This window comes from Pteropus medius, unplaced genomic scaffold, assembly GCF_902729225.1.
Source record: "Pteropus medius unplaced genomic scaffold, Ma_sr-lr_union100, whole genome shotgun sequence".
NCBI lineage: Eukaryota > Metazoa > Chordata > Mammalia > Chiroptera > Pteropodidae > Pteropus > Pteropus medius.
Genome location: NW_024350927.1, coordinates 6,831,353 through 6,852,930, shown reverse-complemented (window position 1 = coordinate 6,852,930; position 21,578 = coordinate 6,831,353). Strand labels below are relative to the sequence as shown.

Genomic DNA, 21,578 nt, shown 5'->3' with positions numbered 1-21,578 from the left:
GGGAAGGAAGAAAGGGGAAAGGGTGAGATTAAATGTAGTAATTTTGGTACAGAATTGTAAAAACTTCGTCAACTCTGTTCTCAACTTTTACTCAGTTTCTCAATCTTAGGGCGCACATATTTCAAAGGGAAAAATTAATCTCTCTGTTGATCCCTATGTTCATCCATCTACCATTTTTTAAATTTTCCGTATGGCTGAGAGGAGGCCTCCAGCCAAACAATACCCCAAGGAGAACAGTGGCACATGTGCGCCAGTACAAGGATAGTAAAGCAAGGTAACCCATTACAGGAGTTTCTTTCTCAGCAAACAGAGTGGCAAAGCCTGTCTCCCCAGAGCATCTATAAAAGTACAAGATTTGAGTAAACAAGGGAAAGGGGGCAGGGAAGCCACCACCTCCAGCCAAAAAGTAAATAATAACAATTTAAACTTCAAGCAATCTTCTTCAAAACTATCTCTGCATTTTAGCTACTCTGGTAAAGTAACAGCATTTTGATCCAAAAAACAAATTATATCTTTCATGTAATTCAAAACTGCTTTAAAATCAAGTCCATCATATTAATTTTTAAACTTAAATTTACTCCACAGTAAGCAATGAAGTTTCTGATCAAACATTGCCCATCTTCAATAAGGCTTTCCTTTCAAAGAAGACAAACACACGTTCTTTAAAAATAGTGTTTTCTCTGCTCTAAAGATGTTTCTTAATTGGTTTATTTAATTGGGATTTTTAAAGTTTTTGGCAATTGAAATAACCAGTAAGCCCAACAGAAATGCAATGGGACCCAACAAATACCAATCCCTAATTCCTGGAAAGCCACCACCATTAACACCCGAGTTGTTCATCTTTCTAGTGCCGGCTACCAACACTCCCATTCACCCATCTCCGAGAGCCCCTGCACCCACACTTAATCAACTTCCTGGCCCAACGACCCGCAAACCCCTAGCACCACTAGGCGCCGGCCACTTGCCTGCGGCCGGTCAGCAGTAGGAGCTGAGCCTGTGGGCCTCGTCCTCCTTCAGCGCAGGGCCCGCAAACTCAGGCCCGCGGGCAGGGGCGGGGCAGGCGGGGGCTCGGGGCGTGAAATGCACTTGCTAAACAAAAGGAGGCCCTGGCGGACACCGCGGGAGGGCGCGGGTCCCTGCCGCTCGGTGGCTCCGGGAGGCGGTGGCCGCGCGGAGCCCCGCCCGCGGCTGGGGGATGCGGCCGCTCGGGCTTGCACTCCTTTAGCTCCGGCGGCTGGGCCAACACTGCCACATGCCTGAGATCCAGACGCCAGGAGAGAAAGAGCAGCCTCCCCGCGGCGCCGGCGGCCGGCAAAACCCGGGCTGGAGCCCGGCCCGCTCCTGGCGCGCTCCTGCCCGCCACCACAGCGGGCGCGCGCGCGCACACAAAGCCGCTGCAATTTTATCTCCTTCCTAGCTTGGCCAGCCTCTCATCTCCCCAATCCTCCCTCCCCTGCCGACAGCCGGAACTGAGAGGCTGTGTGATTGATGGCAGCTCTTAATAGCGTGGTCAGCTAGAAAATGCATCTGCAAGCAAGATATTAAAGAGGCAGTGCATCCCGGTGAGTGATCAACGGTTCACACGTCCTAGAGCTGCCTCTGCTTCTGCCAGGAATATTAATAGCAACCACCCCTGACGTCTAACAAATGCAGATGAAGTAACTAACAATCACAGACACTCCGAACATGTGTTTCAAAGATGCACAGGAGGAAGAAGCACTGTTTAGTGTCAAACAAAATTTCTGACCTCAATTTGCCTTAAAATTTAAGAATTTTCTAAGTCCTTTGTTTTAAAAAGTCTTCTCTCCAATCCTTTTCCCCCCAAAAATAAAGAGCCATCTTCTAGACACGGCATACATAAACTGGGCTTCACTGTCCATCTAAATAGGGAAGCAAAATAAATGCACATTCCTTTGCCATGTGACCTTACATTAAGGTATAACCCACAGGCTACCAGATTCCAGACTCCTCATTAATTCTACTGTTATGTACATCTAAATAGAATTACCAACTGTTACTTTCAAATTAGTTTCTTCCCCGCCCCAAATTTGATAAATATTTATCAACTTGCTAAAATTTATTAAAATTAAACTACATTCATACCCTGTACTCTCTAGTAGTAACAGCCAAGATAATTTTTCCTATTAAATAAGACACTTTATTGAAAAATTTTTAAAAATATATTCCTATGGAATATTAATTCAAAGTATTATACTCACTAGGTGTCAACCCAAATTTTAAAGTCACAAGCTCAAAATTTAAATGATCGCTTTTACTATCTTTAATATCTTCCAGACAAGTTTCACTGAACTTGCCTTCCAGACAAATTTCACTGAACTTTCAAATAGTTTTATAAATGTTATTGGACCTTTCAGGGTCCAATAAAGTCACTAAATTATTAAGTACCCTCTTACCACCAACCAGCAGAGATGTAGATAAAGTGATTTGCTCCATCTCTCAGCAGGGCAGGGGGTGCATAGAGTAAAACTCAGGGATCCTGCCTTGCTGACAGGGACAACCAAACTGACATGCACATTTGCTACTTAAACATCACTCTGCTGATTTCTCGTAAAGAAAAGTCCAATGAGTAAAATAAGTTGAATCCAAGTTATTTTACAGGAGATAGAAACATCTGAAACTACTAACAGCACATGCACGGAGAGCAAGAGCTGATGAAGCATGCCTTTGCCACGCTGAAAGGTGGCTGTGATCAGTACAGATTGGAGGTAGTCTACAGTGCAAGTGTATCTCTGCTATAAGCCCCACTAAACACAGTTTTCTCATGAGACCATCCTGAGGGGACTTGAAAACCTGCTGCATAACCAGTGGCTCTACTCCACCCATGTCAGAGATGGAATCAACCCTAAAGCCCAGCTACAAAAGCCACTCCTGTACTGGGACACACTTCCGTTTTCTAACCAGCTGTAACTAGACACGTGGAGAGCCTGAAGAGAGCCGTTTTGTTGTTTTCCTGCCAACCTTTTAAAAAAAATGCTGCTTTACACAGAGTTGGAAAGGGCTGGTGAAAACCACCGAACAGCTCTATTCTGAATTCATACTGTACCTATTCTCTCGGGGAGTCTAAATACTTTGACAAGACTTTATGACACTTACATTCTTTTGCCCTTGTCTTGAACCCTCTCTTAGCATCCATACCCAGCCCCCCATCTTCCAGTTACACCAGTATTTTGATTTCCCCAAGGAATCAGGATTTCTACCGCAGGCCTTCACTGCTTCTTCCCACTAAAGGAGGAATATCTCCCTGCCACCCCCTCCCCACCTCCACTCCTCACACACAGTTAAAGGCTATTCCTCCTTCAGATCTCAGGTCAAATATCACTTTGTCAGAGAAGCTTCCCCTGAGGCCCTATTCTAGGTCAAGTTTCCTTGTTATAAGTTTTCCAGGAACTGTGATCCTTTCCTTGAGAGCGTTTATCTCAGTTTGTACTTCACTGGTGTGACTTTCTGATTAATGTCCATAGCCCCCTCTAGACAGCTGGTTCCTTCAGAGAAAGATCTCTGTTTGTTCATCATAATGTTTCAGTCAATGATAAACCACATAAACAAGGGCAGTACACACACAGCCTAGGTGTGTAGTAGGCTATAGCTTCTGGGTTTGTGTCAGTATACTATGTGATATTTGCACAATGACAAAATCACCTAAGGATGCACTTCTCACAACACATCTCCAACATCAAGTGGTGCATGACTACTGGGTGTCAAGCACACAGATCTACAGAATGAATATGTGAATTGAGAGCAACGACCCAGTTTTACTCATTTTATGTATTCTCTGTACAGTTCTCAGCACAGACACCTCAAATAAGTAACATCTACACAAATAAATAGCATTTCTTTTATTAACCTTCAAAAGTCTAGTAAAAGAAAGATTTTCATCCCCACTTTATAGAGATGTAAATAATTGTTCCAGGGGTAACTCATAAAAACAATGAGAACCTAACCAGGATCCTGTTTGCAAGCTATCCTTTTTTAAGAGTTAATGAGGTACAGAAAGCCATCATTAATTTATTCAAACCAGGTCTTCCTACTTACCTGGCATTTAAGCAAGAGGCAAACAGCAGCAGGTAAACTGGTTATATCACTAAAACTTGTACACAGAGAGAGCAATATAAACAGAACATAAAAATCTGAAAGCACATTGTACACTAGTTTGTAATCCATGCTTCTCTGAATGCAAAAACACTACGAAATTCAGCTGTAAATGGGGAGAGAGGGATAATCCTTCACCTCTCTTTTACCTTGAACTTTTTATCTTCAGTTTTTCCTCTTTAAAAGATCTCTTTTTCCCTGACATGGAAGCCTTTATAAGGGCTCTTTTGAGCCGAGGACTCGCAGTTAGTGGTGACAGACCATTCCAAAACCTCCCTCCCCAACTCCTCAAAGTTAAGAATCCATTTTAAACCCCATTAATGTCAGTTTGTAAATTAAGAGATCTGTAGATAAGAAATGAGTTATTATGATAATTTCTCAGATGTTTGCACATGAGCGCATGAAAAAGTGAAAGAAAAAGTATGTGAGAGGAATGAAAAAAAAACAGCTACATCCCATCCTCACCCACAAATTAATCCCCATTGCTATTTTCAGCATCCTACAGAGCACTGCTTGGTTCCCACATCATCTCACCCTGGCCTTGTTTATGTCACTCCTTCCTTTTGCCCTAAGTTCCATTACACATAAATTCCAGCTCCAGGTTTTATAACACCCTTCATTTATCAAAACAACCCTGTCAAGTTGAGTACCATTAACAGATAATGAGAGGAGACAACAGATGCGGTTAGAAGCAAAGCACTCCATATTCCACAGGCCTCAGCATGCAGCCAAGTGGGCTGACATCTGACTTTACCCTAATATTATAATTAAATACAAAGTCTAGTTTAACATTAAAGCTATGACCAGGAACAGTACACAGTGGAAATGAGAAGTACAACCTTAGCACTAGTTGAACAGGGCCCAGGTTATTCCAGACACTAAATCTCAAACAACTACCTTCAATTTACTCTTTCTACCGCTCTGATTCTGTCACAGCAAGAAAGACCTTTGGCCACATCTTCTAAAGATGCTGGCTTTGGCCCACTCCCCAAGACCACGAAAGGGGGAAGGAGATTGCATTTTCACATGAAAGTTTAAAGGTAACACTCATCTAACAATAATAACTCGTGAGGTCTGTCAAAATTATAACTATCAAGTTGAGACAATCAACATTCTTTCCTATAGCATTATCTAGTAAAACCATTCAGATCAAGTAATTCAGCTCACCCCAGTGTCAAAATGCCAAAAGGAAAGTCAATCAAGCAAACAGTGACTGAAACAAGGGTTGTGTTAATACTAGTTAGCTATGTTTATACAGTATTCTAAAGATGAAGGGGTTTCGTTTTATATTACTAGGCAGAATATAGAATTATCATTTTAAGCTAACCATCTATCATCGACTTCTTGCCTTTTTCCAACTCACAAAATGGCACCACACAACAGAACTTCGGGTTTTCAAAAGAAAAAGAAAAATATATAGTTGTTTTTGAAGTCCTTTTGGATTTTTTTTTATTAGTATTACAGTAATATATGTTCCTACAGAAAATCCAAACAATCCCATTTGACAAGCTGAAGTATCTTTCTCCAGACTCTCTTCTAGAACATATGTATACTAATGTACACAATACTTAAGAAAATATATAGTCATTTGTCTGGGGGTTCATTCTGTTGATTTTTATTTCATGAAAATGAAATCCTACTATTCATGCTATATGGCAACTTGTTTCTCTCATTTTAAAGCAGACTATTAACATACAATTCCTTTTTACAGATGCACAGAATTCTACAGTGTGGGAGTACCATAATTAAAAAGTACCTAATTACCACAACATAGTTCTGTGTGCATCTTTGTGCATGTGTGTGAGTTTGTCTATACTGTAGAGATCTCTAGTTGAATGGATATGCATTTTTTATAGCTAAAGAGATTGAATCAAGCTACTCTCCAAAAAGAAGGACCAATTTATACTCTTCCCAGCAGCAGGCCCCGTTCCCGCACTGGCGTTCCAGTGGATTGTTTGAGTTTTGCATTATGCACTCTCCTGGTCTCCTACTCTCTGACCATTCTCTATTTCTTGCCATGACTCCTCCTAAATATAAGTGGTCAGTGTAGAGCTTCTTTTTATCACACTCCAGCATCTCTCAGGAGTGAGAAGATTCACTCTCCAGCTGTTTCTATGTTACTGATTGCAAAATTTTATTTTTCTAGCCCTGAGCTTACTTCTTAACAACACTTAACAACAGACGTACATTTCACACGCCTGCTGGGTTGCACCACAATGGCTTCCACAGACATTCTCAAAACCTCCTAAACCAGATCAATGCCCTATCCCACATGTCCTGGTTTCCCCAAACTGTCCCAGGATGCCCCTTTTTTTAATGGAAATTATGACTTACATCCTAAAAAGTATATGAAATCAGAATTAGCACATAAAATACTTCTCAGCTTTTAGCAATACTGGGTGACATATTATTTTAGTAATAGGTAACTGTCATTTAATCGATGGTTTGCAAGTCTTAAATGTAAATCAAGGTCAGGCATTTACTAATATAAATTTTTAAAATAACTTTCCTACCAATTACCTATCCATTCATTCATCATATCACTTTCCATTCAGCCAACACTTAATGATTAATTCACATAGTTTCTTTGCAGGTAATGATGCTGAAGAACAGAAATATAAAAACTTACATCAATTACGTTGGTGAAGATAATTATATCCACAGAAAAAAACTTACAGAGAACCATAAACATAAATACTGCAATAATCAGGCAAATATTCCAAATTATTAGGGAAAAATGAGTTATATCCTTTAATGCCAGAATCTTAATATTTACTTTTATACTTAAGAATAAAACCTATAGGCAATGTAAATATATATGCCTCACTGTTAAAATGCACAGCTGAAATTTATCGGATTTCGTTAACCAATGTCACCATAAAATAAATGAACGAATGAATTAATTAAGTAATGAAACAACTTGTGCTACATAAAAAGCATTCTGAAAATATTTTGAAAATAAAAAAAGAATAAAACCTGTAAGTTAATTTCAACCTAGATAATCTTGGAATCTACAAATATGCCCTTAAAAACAAACTAGAAATAACATCAGATTCTAACAATTAAGGAAGCTAATTTTGAGCAAAACTATAAACAGCATATACTCCAAAATTAAATATATAGGGACAACATTAAGGATGGATGTAAATTGTAACTTTCCTTTTTGTTTAACACTTCCTACCACGGCCTCGAAAATACATTTATTTGAATGATAAACTGCTAGTAAGTATTTAAAGTGTGATCTCATGAAGTACAAAATTATCAACATTATTAAAATAAAATATATGCCATGGGATGGGGGAAGTGAGACTCGTCCGCTTGCAGCACACCAAATCCCGCCTTTCTAAGGACAGAGAGTAGAAGCATTAGCTCCAGTGTGCACTCACAGCAAACTCTTCCAACATGGCAAGTCAATCAAAGGTCAGGCATGGAAGTTTTAGTTTTGGGAAGTATGCAGCCCTCTCAGGGATATAGGATGTGAAATAATCCTTAAAGCAACTTAAGAGTGAGTCACAGAGACCTCCAAGATAGCATATGCTTTAAATATATTCAAGGACATTTTCATCTCTAGTTTAAACTCACTAGAGATCTTGGATTATATAGATGAAATTATAATGTTCCAGTAAAGTGATACTTTAAAAAGGCAAAAATACAGTTAAGAGAGATTTCTCATCCGGAAAAGTGTTATGCATTTAAAAAAAAAAAAGTTTTCTCGGAGAAATAGCTCAGGGAACTCAGAACTCTGACAGGATGTGTAGAATAGGGTCTGACAACATGTGTTAAAATTAGTGGGGGAAAATCCAACTAAGTTTGTTGAGAGTACATTATCTTACCACTAAAAACCCCAACTGGAATTATTATAACCAAGAATTCAAAATATCAACCAGACAGACATCTGTGCAACTAAAATAATATTTACAAATCCAAAATACTGCTTTCCCCTTAAAAAAAATTTCAAAGTTATATTTTCTCTGGTAATATGCCTCCAATAAACTAAACTCTTTTTAAAATAAAATCACAAACATCTATTTTAGGAAAAATATAAACTTAAATGTTTCAAAACATTAAATGGGTACTATGTGCCAAGTTCAACATCACAGGTAGTGTTAATGATCCAGTACTTTTCTGCTTAAAACCAGTCACTTCTCTCTAGAAAATGTCAAAAGACTCTAATTCAAAATACCCACTCAAACATGCAAAACACTGGCTAAAATGAAAATCAAAAGCCGCAGCCTCAAGAATGTTTGGCCCAAACAACACTGGGCGGTTTCTTTGTTTTGGAGGAGGGAAGAGTTACAGGTGAGTGAGACTGTCTTGAAGACAAATTCTGAATATCTATTGGACTTTAATTTTAACTAACTAGAAAAAAAACAAATATTTGGGATGCAGGAAACAAAATTTAGGACAAAGAATGACATTCTAATATGTACATTATTTGATTAATTCTAACAATAAAACCTAAACACCGACCATACCCTCCAATCTTCAGAGTAAGCGAACTCTACAGTGAAAAATATGAGAGCCCTAACAGCAGACTCTGGTATGTTTAAACGATTATCATGTAAAGCATGTTCATTCTCACAAGTGAAAGGAAATGACTGCCAAATGCTTCCTTTACAATCTCTCTAGAATAGAGCAGGTCTCTTTAATGTGAGATTTTCCTGACATTCCCATTGAAGCAGACATTGAACAAACAGAGACACATTAAAAGCTGACCTGGTTCTATTATCTTTTATTGAAGGCCTAGCAAAGATCAGACAAGAGTCCAGTGCTATTTACATTTTTTGGTGCATTAATCACTTTTATACTCAAGGGCTTCAGAAAAATTCAATAGTTGTTTTTTTTTTAATGACAATAACCACAGAATATAACCATAGCTGTATTGGTCTTTTTCTCAGGAAGGTCAGAAAAGCTTTAAAAACAGGAAGTCTGTGCTATAAGGTTGAGAAATGTTTGTTTTAACAGTCTAAGGCTTTCTGGTTGCAGTTCGCAGTCAGGTGTTATGGAGGACTAGAGTTTATTCTTTTCAGCCAAAGATTAATGTTACTGGAGCAAAGGCCAAAAGGAGCCCAAAAAAGCACATTACCTAAAGTAAGACTTGTTTTAAGATCTGAACTATAAATCTTCCTAGCTACCCTTCAACATTAAATGGGAGCTAACTTAGTAAGTGTAGTAGAAGGAACGGTTTATCTTTTGTGATAATTTATAAAAGCTAAAGGAATACCAAAATAACCAATGCTAAGACAGCCACCTAGGAAGAATCAGCAATTTGGTTAATTGATACTTGCCATTTTACACATATTTTCTATTGATTACTTCATTTTTTATCATTATACTAAATTAATTACTGTAACCAAATGTAAGAAAGACGTTTCTTGAATGCAGATTCTTGCTTAAAAAACCAACAAAAATCAATGCAGATCAAACTAAAAAAACTTTATCCCCAACAAAATGGTTAGTTTCCGCTTTTAAAGACACAAAAAGAAATTAATTCTACTAGAGTGCAAGATAAATCTAGAACATGTCTAACGTCAAAGATTTTTTCAAAGAAATTTAATTTCATGATTTTCTTTATTTAGCCTTTGTTTATATAGATAATCAGAAAGAATGGTTTCATCATTTGTGGACTCCAATTTATGTAGAATTAAATGTTATATTATGAAAACTTTAAGGTACAAAAATTCAAATATCATAATATGTATCTTATCAATTTAAAATCCACTTGGCTTCTAAAGGGCACTGCTTGGAAAGTCATAATAACAACATAAAGTGCTTTAAAATATAAATACAAAGGGCTATTGCCACAAAAGTATGTCATGTACCCCAAGGTGTATCAAGAAACAAAAAATGATTTTCTATTTAATAATTACAGCTACCTTAACATTTTTTAAGTTTATTTCCTGTAATATTCCTACAGGAGACTGAATTACCTTCATTTAACATATGGGAGTAAAATGACATTCCCTCAACCAACTAGGTGTCTTCCTTATCTTTCAAAAGGCATTGCTCTACTAACGATGAATCCTAAAAACAGACCTGCTGGTTCTCACTTTAGTGTTCTGTGTAATGGTCAGCCTTCTTTCCTGGACACTGGAAGACAATAAAACAACGCCTTCAAAATTCTGAGGAAAAACAGTATTTCATCTAAAATTCTATACCCAGACAAACTATGAACCAAGTATGAGAATTTTTTTAAAAAGACATTTTCAGATATACAAAGCCAAAACATTTATTTCCCATGTACTATTTCTCAGGAAGTTACTCTACAAATAAGAGAAGGAACCAAACAAAAATCTGTGAAAAATTATCCCTAAGGGGATGCTCAGAGTAATAAAAAAAAGAAGATCCTTTTCAACAGCTAGGTGACAAGTCTAGACATTATATCAAGTCAAGATAAAGGGTTCCAAGAGGGATACCATCAAAAGTGATCACATCTTCCATTGCACTCAGAGTTTTTTATACAGTTCTGTTGGAAAATGTGAGGCTGATTTCGGTAGGAAATACAAAACTAGGCAAGAAAATAATGAGAGAGAGAAATAGAGAGAAATTATTAACTCCAGGAAAGAAAATGAAGAAGTTGTACAAAAAAGGGAATTAAATGATAGTACAACATGTGCTTCAGCTACAACTATCACTACAACACACACACACACACTGCCATAATAACAGAAATATTCAATGTTGCTTTATCACAAGCTGTGATATAACTACATGGGGAAAATGGATAAGAAAGTAAGTGATATAAAAAGGCTAAATGCTCATTTCTCATTGGACAAAGTCAGTAAATAATGTCTAAAATAGAAAATAAAAACTTAAGCATGTTCTTTATCAATATTGAGGTAACAAAATAAATGGTTTTAAAACCTAAAACATATTGCCTCTGGGGAGTGGGACCCAAGGATGGGAGAGATGGAACAAGAAACTATTAAAAAATAAATAAACCTTGCAACACATTTGATTCTTTAAATCCATGTACATATATTACCTAGATAAAATTTAAATAAATATTAACAAAAATGTTGCCAAAAGACCTTAGCTACTTCTTTTGAAAAATTCACTGACACATATACCATTACCATTTTATGATATGTTGTGGTCACCTGGTGAACATTTGTAAATTTCAGAACTTCAAATTTAAAAACTAAAAGATCGTTTTAAGACGCAGGCACCAGGAATGAAATTTATTTTTCTCCGTTGAGTTGGGTGTACTACATTTTGCCACCTGCTGGCAAGATTCTTGAAATTTAGCCACTCCATAATAATAATCTCTAATTTTTTTTTAAAAGAAAAAATATAGAAACAATGACAAAAAAATAAAAAGGATAAAACCACCAAATTCAATCATTATAATTTCAGTATGCATAATCAAGAAAAATATCACAAACTAACTAAAGTGATAGTTTTTAAAAGATAAATGGTATAAAAAGCAAAAGTATAAATACATTATCTAGCTTCAAAGAACTTAACATGAATTTTTAAGATAATATTTAGCATTTTACCCATTTTTTTATTCAAAATTATGTTCCATTATCAGCTAAAGGTTTTTTTTAAAGGTAAGAAAATAAAGAAAAATCGAAGATGTTTTCAAATACTAGAGGCAAAATTGTAAGCTTATCAATGAGTTAACAGTGGTGTTTTCAATAACTCCCAAACCACGTGCCTTGTCTCTGGTTGAGAATACTGCTGAATTTTAATGCCATTGTTTTGTCAATAAAGAGTGTTCCCATACACTTCACAAGTTCATTAATAATCCTCTAAGACCTAAATTAAAGCTTGGCAAGAAGTTTCTCATGAAACAAAATTTGCTTCTGGTTTGTTAGAACTAAATGTGCCAAGTAGCAAATTAAGACATGGGAATGTACTTTAAAGGTTATGCTTTGAAAGCATTCAGTGACTCAAATAGAGGTATCATTAGACAGCAGCAAAACAAATACTAGGATACCTATTTCATTTGCAATCAGTTAAATTTCAGATGGATTATTTTACGATGATCACCAAGAGCTACTAGGATAAACTTTGACAGGAGACAGACATACACTCGCTAGATTTTGCATTTGAAAACTGGAAGGAAACCAGAATGGATTCCAATTCCAGCATTAAAAGCGATAGAAAAAGAGCCCAGTAATTCACAATGAACCTGCCATTGTGCCAACTACACTGTGTGTGTGTTTAGCATCCATGGGAATGCTGACATGTGCACTGCAAGTGGTGATTGAAGAGTCAATTAAGTAGTGGGAAAGGGCTTACAGCAAAAACTTAAACTAAAAATAATCCATTTATGGGAGAGCAGTAAAAAAAATGCTGGCTAAACTATAATCAAAGTCTGTATTTCCAGTTTCAATAGTAAACACAGTTGTTAAGAGTAGTTAACACACAAGACCATAAGTGCATGCAATTTCAAGTAAGAAACATCTGTTTTACCAATAGTATCCTTGTTATACCCTCCATTTTTTGCTCAGAGACAATATGAGAGTAAGAACAAAGGCAGGTTATGACACATAAAAGAAAAAACAATCAATTTACCTTAGGAAAAATACCTCAGGAAAATCAGCATTTTCCTTTTCATTCTTGTTACATAAATTTTTTATGTAAATATTTACCTTTTACATAAATTCCAAAAATTATAAATTCTAAAGCTGTTAGATTTCTAGAACTTTACAGAGCTTCTTAAGAAATAGTCAGATGATAATACAGTCTCTCCCTCTGCTGTTTTTTGTCCCCACCAACTGAGGCAGTATGCCTATTTCCACACCAAGGAGTGACAAAATTCAGAAAATTAAGCAAAGTAGACAGGCAAAAGCAGAAATGTCATCTAGTTAATGACAAAAAAAAAAAAAAAAAGCAATGCAAGCCAGTGATCTCTGACCTCAAACTAGGCACTAGTCAGCTGAATTATTTTTCAGTTCTGAGGATAAAAAGTTGTTTTATTTCACCAATGGCGAGGTTTAGTCCTGTGTGTTTTCCAGGTGATTTTACACAGTGAGTGATGTTCTCCTCGTCTGGTGCTCTAAGAGCAAGCGCCCCATTTCATCCCTGGCTCTTGACTGAGCTTCCAGGTCTTTGCACAATTTACCTTAGTGGTGAAGGGAGCCAGCTCTCTGAAATCAGATGGCCAGGGTTGTTGTTCCTGCTCTACGACTTACTAACGGAGTAATCTTGAGCAAGTTTTCATAGGCTCATCTGTAAAATGTAATTAATAACAGTACTTACTACAAAAAGTGATTATGACAATGAAATGAAATGATTCAGGTAAAGCCAAGCACCAAGCCCACAAGAAATGCTCAATGAATGCTAGGTATCATTAGCATTGTGATCATGAACTCCATCATGGACTCTGTGAGAAACTGATTAAACAATCAGCCTAGGCCTAAATCGCCCCATCAGCGAGGTTAGCAATTCCTTATTTGTTTACAAAGCACATCATTCTGTAAAAGGTGGGGAGGGGAGGCAGGAAAATCAGCATTTTCCTTTTCATTCTTGTTAGCAGCACTGCTGCATTATTTATATGAACAGAGGAGGAGTGTGTCTGGACAGATGCTCGACTGGGTCCTGCAAGCAGGGCATCTATCACAACAGGCAGTGCCTGTCTCAGCAACCAACGCCTTCCCTGCCTCCTCCCTCCCTTTCAGCACTCATCCCCATGGACTAAGAGTGCAGTGGAGACACACAGTGGCCGCACAATGTCAAATGCTATTGTCTAAGCATTCTGGCCATAGATTTTGATGAAATGAAATGATACATCGCTAAACGATTCCTTTTGCTCCCAATTTATGTCCTTGAGAAATTATTAAATATCCAAAAAGGCCCAAGGTGTGTTAGAAACAAAAAGGAGAAGAGGAGAGGAGGAGAGGGAAGGAGGGCAGGATACATTTACAATAGGCAGTCTACTATGTATTCATCAAAGCAGAACTAATGAAATTATTGAAATAACACCAATTAACATAACATAGAGGAACAAATGATGGAGATATACCATCTGCTTAATTCAAGTTAGAGGAAAGACATGTGTCTATCAAAGAAAGGGTTTCTACAGAGTCTCAAGCACTGTATTCAAATAGTTTTCCTCATTTCTGTTTTCTCTGAACTAGTAAAAGTAGGACTATCTACAGTTAATGGATTAAAACTCAAAATTTTCAAAACATTTAAAACAACATAATTGGGGTGGCAGAAAACACATTTAATTGGCCAAGGAATAACTTTTCTTTTAATCAGATCAATGTGTTTCTAATAAGCCCCTACGTATTTTCATACAGACATGCTGCTTTTCTGTTTACAGTGCTGGTACACATACAAACGAACAAACACTTATGGATTGATCAGTTGGTTGAAGATAATTTAGACTTGCCTGAGGCATGAAAAGTATTTATAGAATATTTATGCTTACTGTAGTTCCTTTTTAGGGTTTGCAAAGGATGGCAAACAATACTAATAATAGGACCTACTTACATAAGGTTATCACAACTATGAAACGATTTGGTACATAAGGATGGCGGTATATAGGCTGTATTAGCAAAGGTTGGTGAGGTTTATCAAGGTTTATTAATTATAGAACAGGCTTCTCTGGAGACATATAAAGCACTGCCAAGTCCTTTGAGGTTTAGACTATTGCTAGTAGTACTCTGGAGAATAATATTGTTGTACGAATTGTCTGAGTTTAAAGCTAAGCATAGTGTTGTATCGAAGTCTGGGTCTTAGCTATTGTGAGATCAGGGTGAAATGGGTAGAGGAACTGGTGAATGTGCACAGAAAAGCACTTTTCTTCCTGGTACTGGTGAATGTGCACAGAAAAGCACTTTTCTTCCTGGTTAACGGCTTACTCGGGGGGGAGGGGGGAATGCATTTAAAAATTTCCAAAAGCTTTTTCCCCAAGAGCAGATATTATTAATCTAGTTCTTTAAAGAACAAATAAATTAGTAATCTTGGCATTATAAATCTTCCTCTACATTTCAAAGGCCAGCTTACATACATGTTAGATAAATGAGTTCCAGACTTAGGCAGGTTTCTACACCTTTAAAGCTTCTACATGTAGACCCATCCCTTTCAGATGCACTGATTTTTGAAGTGCCTCCACCTCCAGAGTGTTAATCACACTCTTCTCAATGCCACCTCTCTACCCACCACCATGTAATTCTACTGCTGCAATGATCACAGACTTAAAATTATTTTCTTACACATTGGTCTCCATCGCTACACGGAGCTACTTCAGGGCACAGAATGTGTTAGATATTTTTATATTTCTAATTTTCCTAAATAATTTATTCACTCATTAAAAGAAACCTGTTACTGAACCTACTATGTGTCAATGCTTTATTCATTCGACAAAAATGTATTGAACAGGCACTGTTCTCAAAGCATTTGGAACACAGCTGTGAACAAAGCAGAAAGTCAGTCCTGGCCTTGTGGATCTTACATTCTGCAGAAGGAAACAAACAATAACCAATAGATATGATACCTACATTATACAGTATATCCAGAAGTAATATGTGCTAAAAAGAAAAGAGAGAGAGAGAGAGAGAAAGTTGAGCAAGATAAGGAAGGTTAAGAGTGTGTAAGGGGCAAGGTAGCAGCTGCAGTATTAAAATGGGTGGTCAAGGCAGGACTCCTTGAGAAAGGGCATTTGAGCGAACCCTTTCAGGAGACGAGGCAGTTAGCCAAGAGGGTAAAGTGGATCTCTGGAGAAGAGTATTCCAAGCAGAGGGAATCACCAGAGCAAAGGCAGGTGGTTCAGCAGCCTTTCAGGGACAGCAAATAAAAAGCCAAAGGAGCTGAAACAAGATTTGAAGTTATGAGGAAAAAGGGCACTAGTAATAAGGTCAGAGGTCAGAGAGAGCCTCAGAGGCCATTTATAGGGGTGTTCTTATAATTGTATAACTACAAGAGTAGTCATAAAGCGTACATCACAAAATATATGTATTTGTACATGAAGAATACCCAGGCACTACTAAAATTTAAAAACAACAGCTTAAGTGTATTTCCTACACCCCAATGGATCATCCTGTACATCTTGTTCCTTGGAGAAGCACCCCACTTTGAAGATCACTGCGCTATGCTGTCACAGCTTGGACAGTTAACACTGTATCCATAACAGCTAGGAGCAGCGCAGAGGGTCTGCTTTCCTAAGCCCCTCAACATAGCCTGGGACTTCCCTGAAGGCCTTACAGCAAATCCCAAGATGTGAGAGGCTGGAACCAGAAGGGTTCCCACCATCCATCCACCCAAGAGTTTCTTAAAACCTCTTCTCTTCGGTAGGAGAAAGACACCTGACCTGGGCCAATGGGATTTGGCAACCTGGTCCCAACCTGCTTCCTTTCTGCTGGAAGAGCTGCTGATCTCTGTTAGGAGTTTTGATTACATTCTGGCAAATATGTTGTCCTTTCTAACTGCTTAAACATGTGAAATGGGTTTCTCAGTGCTAGTTAATATCACAACTAAAAACTAAACCATCTTATTAATGCAAAACCCTAGTCTCTGTCTTAACAGCCATGAAGCTGGATAGTCACCTGTTGCTAAATGGTCATAAACAAACAGCTCTATTTCTTACATTGAGTAATTTACTTTCATGATTACATTTTTATAAATGTATTTTTTAGGTTGGTTTTGTTTCTATTCATTCATTTTTATAGTTACTTCTACTCATGGCAAGTCACATAGGCTTTTTAATTTTGGTAGTGATATAAAGTTTCACTTTAAAGCAAATATGTTTCAGTACAAAAAGTTAGGGCTTTTAAAAAAATAAATGACAGTGCCAGCGGTCTGTACAGAACTAGCAGAACTCATAAGGACGTACAGAGTGAATGACTGATGCTGAAGGAACATGCTGTGGTAGAAAGTTCTAAAGTGTGGGTGCCATGAGACACAAGTCGTCTACATTATTTCCTGCCTATACCCCGAACACTGTGCCTGGCACACAGTACTCCACAGACAGTTATTGAATAAATGAAAGTGGTGAAGCCTCTCTGACTCTCGAATTCACTTCTATCCTTTCTCCTATCAGTCTCAATCTTGGCTGCCAAAAGCTGTGGTATGTTCTTAAAATTTAGAAAGCTCCTCAGGTGATTCTAACATGCCACCAGGGGTGCACACCACTGCACCAGACAGCACTGCCTTTCTAATTAAACAAGCAATCATAGTCCAAAGTGATAAGTGTTATGCTAGGCAAGGATAGTACCTAGAGCCAGGAAACTTAACATAGTCTAAAAGCCACTGGAAAGATTAACTGAGACTTTAAATAATGAGAAGGAATTAGCCAACTGTATATTCTAAGCAGAGAGAACAGTGGGTACAAAGGCCCAGAGCTCAGACTGCAGGATAAATGCAAGAATTCACTTTCTTCCTAGCTCTCTCACCTGGTGTGACCAGCTGTCCCAGTTTCCCAGGACTGACGCAGTTCCCAGGACACAGGACTTTCCATTTTAAAACCAATAAAGTCCCAAAGACGAATTGGTCACCCTACCATCCTACTCTGACCAGAGAAAAAGAACTGCTAATATGATCAGTCAGATTCTCAAACCCTGATTACACCACATTTACTAGTAGGCAGGATGATCATCATGTATTGAAGGGGGCTCACTCTCTCTCTGACGCACATTGTTTTTCTAAGGTAGGATTCCTAAGACATGACATGCTAAGGTCCCCACCATCTTGCATTCTCCTTTCTTGCCAAAAATGGTGCTGCAAGAGCCAACAAAAGGCTTTAAAGCAAGGGAGTGAGAATCAGATTTAATTTTATAAGACTACCCTTGCTATAAGTGTGGAAACAAACTGGAGGACAGCAAGAGTGAAAGCAACTACAGTGGTTTTGCGCCTAACGCAACATTTCTGTAAGAGATGATTGGGGGCCTGGACTTGGTTGTTTGTAGCAGTGAGGATAAGATCAAGAGAGATTGAGAAGCGGAACAAGATCAGATGATGATTAAATAGGGATGCAAGTCAAAGAAAGAAGAAAGAACATAACTACCTTTTAGATGACATAAAACACTGGCTGTTCTCAATTTATAACTTCGATATGTTTCAAAAGTTCACTGTGGATTCATTATTTAACATTCACATTTCCACAGTAACAATTTTAAAAACTGTAGTTATACTCCAGGCTATGTCACTAACCTACTAAATCCATTAAGAGGCTGACATACATTTTCCAACGAAAAATTACAGAAAACAATATTTTTGAATACCTATAAAAGTCTTGAGATGAAGAAACATTTTCTATTTATTTTAAATGTTGGTATTTGAGGCAAAAACATTTAATTGATGAAGGAGGAGATACTTGCAGAAGGTTTAAATGGGTATTCTGGGTATTTTCAAGAGCTGTGAAGAGGTTCTTTATGATATTTGCTTTTACTTTTATAATGTATAGCTGTTCTCTTCCTTAGTGCAGTTATTACTAGCTCCACTTCTATCCCTAACTAGCCATAATCAAGGTCTGTTCTGGGGAAGAAATACTTTCCTGAGATAACTAGTAAGGAACTGAAAGAGAAAGGATGGACATTAGTAAGTATCGCCTGAGGCAGAATGAGATGGGTAAGACTGGGGAAAGGAAGTCTATAACAATGCTTGTCAAGCCCAGTATGAGTCAAAGAAAGGGAGTAGGAGGAAGACAGCTATTCCTGATAGCTCTCTCTGGGACACAGCTGAGGACTGGTGACAGAAAGAGCAGAGTGAAAGACATCATTGGTCAACTGCGTACAGCGAAGAGGGGAAGAACGGGAAACAAAGTCTAAGCCCCTTACTTAAGTCTCCACAACCTTCATTTTTAAGGTACATCCTACCCTCTGGACACTTTCCGACTTACTCTGAGAACCAACTCGAGAGGTTTGGTTCAGTTACTGCCATAGAATGCTCTAATGGCCTCAGCTGACTCCATATCCAGCAAAAGGCCAGCCACCTCTTTAATATTCTCACCAGCACATTCAATTGTCTCACCTCCTTCCCTTTCTGTGGTATTTTAATCAGGTTTCTGCCTGGCTAAACTCCACCCACATGGGATGCTTTCAAGGCTTTCATAGTATTAGCTGCAAATGCCTAAAGAAAAGAAGAAGAATTCTAATTTGAGAAAGGGACTCAAATTATATAAAGCAGATCCGGTCTTTGGGATATTTATACTGTACTAAATTCCAAAGCACATTTGTGTATTTTAACTTAACTGACTAAATGAACTGTATGATAATAGACAATCTTGCAATTTAAATACAAATCAAAAATTTTCTGAGGTACAACTTTCTCACCTACTCTTCCTGAAAGTGACTAAAAGGAAACAAATTCCACAATTCAGTGAGGAAATCATCACTTCTCTCAAGACGGATATTTCACATTTCCTACCTGCCAAAAATGTAAATGGCAAGTGTTTGCGCGCATTTGCCCATTATTTGGTGCACAGTCTTTATTACAGTTGAACTATTTAAAATAAAACAAAACTCTATAATTGTATTGAATACTTTACAAAATAAAGTTTAGCAAATGGAAAACTTGTAAAACTTTACTCTTTTCTCCTTCTTTCTTAAAAAGAGCCAACAAGCCGAGTCTTCATCATAAACGCAGACTATATAAAGGTACAGTCAGACGCACACGGATGGGGATGGAGTGGGCCAAAGACCTGAACCACCTCACTGTCCTTCAAGCACTACATACTCATGAACACCCCACTGCACTGTACACTGCAGAATGAAATAAAACTTTGGAGAAAGGGAAAATGTGAGGCAACTGTTGCTTTGATTAGGAAGCCATGGATGGTGTTCAGCACAGCCCTAGGATAAGTAGCATCCACTCCTCATTCTCCAAGACGTCTAAGTAAAGACTAGACTGTCATCAGGCAAGACAAAGACCTCGGCACTAGCCCAACAATATGAGGGTCCCAGAGACTAGCTAGACCTAGACACTCTTGATTATGCATCACAGCAGTTTTTGTTTCAGGAATTTCACTAGTTTTAGGTATAAAGGCAATGACGTGTCAGATTTAGATGGATTTAGCAAACTTCACTCAAATGAGCTACCTCTAGAAAGTCGTCCTGTCCTCCCTTGGATACCCAATTAACATCCAGATCATGAGTTTGCCTTGCTAAGAAATTAAATGACACAGATGCAGCCGAGAATTGGCTAACTGGGAAACTTTTCCTTCAGGAAATCTCCAAAGCCCATCCTTAATTCAGCTAAGAGCTCCACACAATGACAGAGAAAAATATATTTCTGTTAAAGGAGGCCTTGTCAAAAAGGGAACTGATAAAATGCTCCATCAAACACATACTTCTTTAACTTCTTTAACATTCCAAGCCAATATTCAATATCATTATGAATATGAAATATGAGAGCAATCTTGAAAACAAGAATGTACACTATTGCCACTTTTACTTAACATTATTTTTGTAAGTTCCACTTAACTGAAGTAAGGCAAGAAAAGAAATGAGGTTAAAAAAATAAGAAAGAAACAATTATTATTTGTAGACAATATGATTGCCTAACTGGGAATAATCCAAGAAAATAAACTGGAAAAGTATTAGAACTAATAAAAGTTTTATAATGTTATTATGCAATTAAAAGATCAATTGCTTTCCTAAATACTAACAATCTTAGAAATTGGAGAGTTCACAATACAAGTAATATTCCTAGATATAAATTGAAGAGGAAACACAAAGGATTTACAGAACTAAAACTTTGTCTTATAAAAATAATAAATTTCATTTATGTTTTATTAAGGGCTTGAATAAATATAATATTCCTATCAAAAAAAAGTCATCTATGTCTTACTCTTCAAATTAATTAAAAGTATTTCCATCAAAATCTCAGTAAGTCTTGATTTCATTTGTTTTTGGAGGCTGAGTAGGTTGGCATAGGAAACTGACAAAATGACTTTAAGTTCTTAGGAAGTCAGCCTTCAACATCAAGCATTGCTTATCCCCAGTAAGAAAAACCTTTGATTTCTGTTCCTGTTGACAGAATTCTCTGACTACCCAGCGTTCCTGTCACCCTCTTGGCCTTCAATGAACACCCCAGTCCATTGATCTGTTCTTTCTGTCCCAAACTATCACTCTTGGCACAGAAATGAACATTCATTCCATTTTCATGCTACTGCTCTTTCTAGCATTCTCATCCCTCAATTTCCTTTGTTCCTGCCTCATATATACCCAGAAAATCTTTGACCCCGAATTTAGGTTAGGAGGTATCCTGGCACAGTAAGAACTCATGCTTAGGAGTTAGCCCACCTGGTTTCAGATCCTTACTTTACTGCCTACTCACTCTGTAATCTGAGGCAAGTAACTTAATTTTTCCAAGCCTCAGTTTCTACATCCATAAGTAATAGTAGTACCTAACTTAGAGCTATAATGAGGGTTAAATAAGCTAATGCATGAAAGATCTCAGCTCAAGGCTTGACATTTAATAAGCACTAAAAATATGAGCAACTATGGGCTGCTGGGCCTTGGGACAAAAATCACCTCAACGTACAGATTGGAAATGCTACTCATTTGTCATCCAGT

The 21,578-nt window shown here is 37.6% G+C and overlaps 1 protein-coding gene across 1 annotated transcript in view; it reads right to left on the bottom strand.

The window, feature by feature from the left end:
* RERE (arginine-glutamic acid dipeptide repeats) overlaps positions 1 to 13,266 on the bottom strand; it is a 284,989-nt gene extending 271,723 nt beyond the window's left edge. The window contains 1 exon segment of the mRNA XM_039841989.1: positions 13,184 to 13,266. The gene's annotated coding sequence lies outside the window, so the exon portion shown is untranslated.
* Between the last annotated feature and the right edge of the window lie 8,312 nt (positions 13,267 to 21,578).